The 6,065-nt window shown below is 33.1% G+C and overlaps 1 long non-coding RNA gene across 1 annotated transcript; it reads left to right on the top strand.

Annotated features, from left to right (window-relative positions):
• The first annotated feature begins 3,504 nt into the window (after nucleotides 1-3,504).
• LOC107886534 (uncharacterized) lies at nucleotides 3,505-4,610 on the top strand. Its single transcript, XR_001680787.2, has 2 exons — nucleotides 3,505-3,952; nucleotides 4,257-4,610. It is a non-coding gene; the product is annotated as an uncharacterized lncRNA (long non-coding RNA).
• The last annotated feature ends 1,455 nt before the right edge of the window (nucleotides 4,611-6,065 follow it).

The following is a 6,065-nucleotide window of genomic DNA, read 5'->3' as shown; positions in this document are numbered from 1 at the left end:
TTGGTAAGTTTAGTTTCCGTTATACGAACTTACTAAGCATGTAATGCTTACTCTGTTTTATTTTTCCCTGTTTTGTAGTGCTCGGAAGCTCCGAAGGTTGGAGATCATTAGAGCATCATCACACTATCCACTAGTTTATTTTGGGTATATATATATAGTAAAATCATTTTGGTATAATAACATGTATAGGCTAACTTGGCCATAGATGGCTTAATTATGTGGTTTGTAATCTAGCCATTGGAATGGCTAGTAATGGTTGTTTTTTATATACTTGTAATGTCATACTATGGTAGCTATATACATGTTAAGTGGTTGTTCAAATTATGCCTATCATATGAAATATACCAAGGTAAGATTATAAGTATGTATACATGTAATGATATGCCATGTTGAATGATAGAGTTTGCCTAATTTGAATGCTTGAAATGGTTGGTATTTGGATGTGAGTTTAAGTGCAGGTCATTGGTGTGATTTTAGGTGAGAAATAAAGCTAGAAATGGCTTTATTTTTTCCACATGAATAGACACACGGGCGTGCGTCTAGACCATGTGTGACACACTGCCTGGTACATGGGCATGTGGTTAGGCCATGTGTCCCCTGCACCTTAAATTCGAGAAAATAGAATGCTCAAAATTGAGCACACAGACAGAGACACGGGCGTATGTCTCAGCCAAGTGTGCTACACGGCCTAGAACACGAGTGTGTGTCTTGGCCTTTTGAAACCTGCACCTAATTTCAAAGAAAATTAATTAACCACAGGGCCTAGCACATGGGCGTGTGGCATGGTCGTATGCATAAGTCATAGAGTTACATGGGGTCGAACACGGCCCGCAGCACGGGCGTGTCCCAAGGTCACAGGTCGTGTCCCTTGGACCATACGGGTATGTGAGCCTTGTAACTTAGAAAATTTTTTAAATGTAGTGAAAAATTCTTAGAGTTTCCAGTTGAGTCCCGATTTGATTTTAGTGTTCATATTGGGCCTCGAGGATCCATTTAAGGGACGATATGAATAATCTTGGTTAATGAATAGTAATTTACGTGAATCCTCTAAAAAATGTTCTGAAAGTTTTGGTAATGTTCTGTAACCCTGTTCCGACGACGGATACAGATTAAGGGGTGTTACAAGATTGTTGGCCCGGTTTAACATACTAGGCCCAATTCGACCAATTTTTTTATCTTGGTCTCAGTTTTGGGCTCCCGGACCCAATTTACGATCTCAAGTCCAAATTTCAAGTTCAATTACCTATAGGGCCAATTGTCTGGCTTGTAAATTAACTTCCAAAAATATCATATTAATTTTAATTAATTTGATTAATTTAATTTTACTTGATTAAAAAAATTAAATCACTTAGATTTTCTAAATTAATTTTTTAAGAAAATTTTTTAATCAAATTCTCTAGTTGAACATTTCTCACGACTACCTAATTTAATTCCACATCAAATAAATCGACTCAATTAAATTATTCTCAAAGTCATAGAATTTTCTTGTAATTCAAATGCAGTTCGATCGAGCTTTTGTTGAGCTAGCAAAAGGAACAATCGGACATATACAATTAGGCTTTAGTGATTACAATTATGTCCAGAAGCATCATTCTGATAATTCACAATTACTTAACCATAGAGTCATCCACAGGAAGTACCATAATTGAAAACTCCTTATTGTATACTCTTTACGAAAGCAAGTCATCCAACTACTTTATCCAATGACTTCGTCATGTATGTGTTACCCTCAAATGATATCCTTGATTCCTTTAAGTTAAATAGGTTCACTCAATACTGTCGAAACCATTTTTTTGAAAACGGGAATCGACTTTGTTTGAAAATGAAAATTAAAACGGGAGTCGCCACCGATCTTTATTTGGTGTGATAGGATCACCTTTGCTTTAATAAAAAGTTTTAGTTTATTAAAATGATGTTTTTGGTCTACGAAACTCGAGAGAAAAGGATTCAGGAGTCGGTTACGTGCGAGGAAAGATTAGCACCCCGACACGCCCAAAAATTGGTACCGAATTGATTAATTAGTGTCTTAATGTCAAAAGTTAAAACTCGGGGATGGATTTGAAGTACGATCCCTTTTTATATTAACATTGATTTTAAAAATCCTTGAATTAGCTCAACGATCGTTAAAGATTTCCTCGTCTCGAGATATCGGAGTATCACATCCCGTAAATTAGGACACGATATCGTGAGTTCCTGAGTGCAAGTTCGTCTTTAATTTTAATTGGAAATCTATATATTTTAAAACTCAAAAGGATGTTTGGCTATTTAGAGTCAACGAGAGAACCGAAACCCCGTAAGTTAGAGCACAATTCCTCAATATTCCAAAACGCAAAACATTGCCTTATTTTGAATTTTTTTTGTTTCTTAAAATTTTATCAAACGTAAGTTTAAAATTAGATAGGCTATTTTGAAGCATAATGCAAAGATGACCAATTATATTTGAACATAATTCGTGGGAAATAATAATGCAATAATATAAAACAACAATACGAGTCGAGTATATAATAAACAAATGAATGTTATGATAATACTAATGTGTTATAATAGTAATATTAACAAACAAATTACAATAATAGTAATACGAATATGAATAAGTGAAGATGAAATAAATAAATAATAGTGAGGACAATAATAATAAAGTAATAAATAAATATAAGGGAAAAGATTTAAAAATATTAGAAGTAAAGAATCAAATCAAAATAAACAATATTTAAAGTACAATTTGTAATGAACGTATATGAAAAAATATAATATGATAATAATAATAATGAATAAATAATGATAATAAAAATAATAGTGAAGAAAATAGAGATAACACTAATAACGATATTAAAGAATATAAGTAATAATAGTAAAAATAATAAAATAATGATAATAATGATAAAAATAAAAGTAATAATAATGATACGTTAGGTTATAAAAATAAAATAAAAATAGTGATAATAATAATGATGATAATAATAAAAAATTAATGATAATAGTGATGTAAGTAAAAATGTAAATAAATGCAAACCGAAACGTATAACGAAGTAATAATATAAAATTAAACTAACCTAATGATATGATAATACTATTAGTAACAATATAATAATAGTAATAAAGTAGAAGAAATAATGATAATGGTGATAATAATATGAACTTCGAAACATCTTGGATCTGTGTATAACGAAATAAATAAATAAGCAATATATACATAATGGTTTAAGGTAAAGAGCATGAACATTTTTATATAATAAAACAGTTTGCAATATATAAATACCATCTTAGAACACATGAAATGAATTAAGACGAACGGACAGTTTATAAATAAATAATATATAAAAAGATGAAACTAAATGATTAAGGGTGGAAATGTAAATTAAGATAAAACTTGGGTATGAATTAAAAGGTAAAAAAAAAAACAACAAAACATCAGTCGAGATTTAAATGAACACGCGAAGAAAGAGTGGGGACTGATTTAGAAATTAATCCTTAAATTCTCTGTACACTGTTTCAGGCGGGACTAAAATGAATCAGACACAAAACCTTGGGGCAAAATCTAAAAACAAAATAAAAGAAAGAAAAGGATTAGGCCGACAATCGCATAGAAACGGAAGAATCAAAGTGGAAAATAGCCCAATGATCTTAAACACCGTTTTTCACTTCGTCATTTAAACCAGTTTTAAGTTTTTTTTTTCATTATTCCTCTTCCTTTTCTTTAAAAAAAATCAAAAAAACTACTCCCTTTTCCCCATTTGTGCAAACCTTGAAGAAGCCAAACCCTAGCCACCATGTAGCGACCGCAAACGGTGGTCGACAAGGGTTGGTCTTCTCCTTCTTTACCCCGTTTAGATCCATATTCAAAGGTTTAACACTTTCAACTATGAGGAATCAAAAAAGAAAGTCTCCCCCTTTTGCTGGATTTAATTCTAACGGAGAAGAACTACGATGATACCAACGATTTAAGGCTCGGGTAAGTGACCTTCCTTCGTCCTTTTCCTCTTTTTTTTTGTAAATTATCCCTATAATACCGAAATAAAAAGGAACAAAAACTTGCTAGAAAGAGTTGCAAAATATCAGATCAAAAAAGAATCACCTTTTTGGCTTTGACATTTTTTTATTAATATGCTGTAAAAAGATCCCCCTTTACATTGTCGATTCTGGATTTTATAGCCTTTACAATACTGTGCATCTGTTATTATTAAAGTTTTTTTATCTCTGCTTTTGCTTGCGTTCTTGCTTTCCCTATTTGTTTCCTCTTTTACTCTCTTTTGCAGGTACACCGAGGGTCAATGGTGCTGTAGGTGGCCATTTTGGTGCAAGGGGGGCGAGAGGAGCCGCACCTCGAGCATCGGATACGCGGACGACGCACAAGGGCAGGGGGATGTCAGATCCTCGGAACGTGAAGCCTCGGGACGAGGTGCTGACGTGGCGGTAGTGGCTGCACATCCACAATTCTAGGGTTTTTTCTTTAGCTGATAGTGTTTAGTTTTTGGGTTAATCGGGTCTTGTGGCTTTTGGGCTTGTATTTGGGTTAATTCTTGTATAAATGGACTGTCTCTTTTGGATTTTTGTTTCTAAACGGACCGGGCAAAATGGGCCTGTTACAAATACAATCATATTTTATCTCATTCTCACAATTGTCTTCTTAATGATTAATATGATCACTGTTAACAAATGACTGTGATAAGTTGCTCGTTCGAGAACATGCAACCTGTGGCCATATTTCATGTTTATCAATCCACATAATGCTAATGAGAGGATATCATTAACTCTTTAATTGAGCTATGAATTCCACTATTGCTAGAAAAGCCATGACATACACAAGTCATGTGCCCAACATACCGGCTATAGGCTCGATCATCTTTAGAGCATAAGCCTCCACTTATATCAAAGAACATGAGTTACATACGCATGGTTAGTTACTAACTTGGGATTTAGGTAAATCACACCATGAATGTCACAAGTGAATTAATTCACAAACGGATTCGGAATTAATTCATCTTGGGTCTAGTCTAACGTATCATTCTACCAATGAATACATCTACGTCTCTGCTCGTGGAGTCAACTGCTCCAATAGCCAAGATTAGTCATCTCCCCAATTGGAATTATAGACGACATAATAATCCTTCTTAGTATTTGAATCAAATGCTCACTTTGATTCTTTTACGAGATTACAGATTCATTTAGATTATCTACTGAAGTAATTTTTCTTTCTCACAATGTAAACGTTCTTTACAATGCCATTTATCTTTAGTTTGAACTTTAGACAATCAAGGAGGTAATATTTACTTGTTACAATTTCGCTATGCATGCAAAATATAAAAGACAGAAAATACAAAATATATAATAGTGAAATATGAATTAACTTTATTTATTTATTCATCGTTCAAGTAAATAGAAAATAATTACATATTTACTACAATATGGACACATTTCCCAACACTTTAAGTCTAATAGAACCCCTCTACCCAATCAAAAAACCTCCAAAAAAACCTATAGCCTCAACCCTATGAAAGTACTGAAAACCCAAATTAGCAATAATCACATAAGCTTTACCACCACTAAATTTCATCTCAAGCAAACCCACAATGTCTGGCTTATAATCCCAATTATGTTCCAAAAAATATCCATGGAAACTTACTACTGACACATCCTTGGCAATTCTAAGAAAAAATAGACAAACTCATAAAATCAAGAAAAATAGGATAGGGAAGAAAACCAACCTTTACTAAATCGAATCAGTCCAAACACTCTGTTGTTTGCTATCCGGAACCACTATAGCCTTAATTATGCTCGATTTCAATTTGAGAATTATTAGCGCCACCATAGAATTCATCGAATCGAAAAGAGAAACTTTGTTATTTTTAACTACCTTGAAACGCTTTCCATGGTCCTTAATAGTTTTATTAAGAAACTTTATTTTCCTAATAGTAGTGCCTTTCCCAAAAGACCCGTGCATTTTTTAGCCTGAACCCCTGATTCAAAATTCGTCAAACCACCAACCTCAAATAATCAGTGAATTTGCCCCAAAATTATCCTTAAATACCATTACCGAATATTTCATAGGATCAAGCACTTTTGAA

Source organism: Gossypium hirsutum, chromosome A03 (genome assembly GCF_007990345.1).
Source record: "Gossypium hirsutum isolate 1008001.06 chromosome A03, Gossypium_hirsutum_v2.1, whole genome shotgun sequence".
NCBI lineage: Eukaryota > Viridiplantae > Streptophyta > Magnoliopsida > Malvales > Malvaceae > Gossypium > Gossypium hirsutum.
Note: the sequence above shows the minus strand (reverse complement) of the source record. Positions and strands in the feature narration are given on the sequence as shown.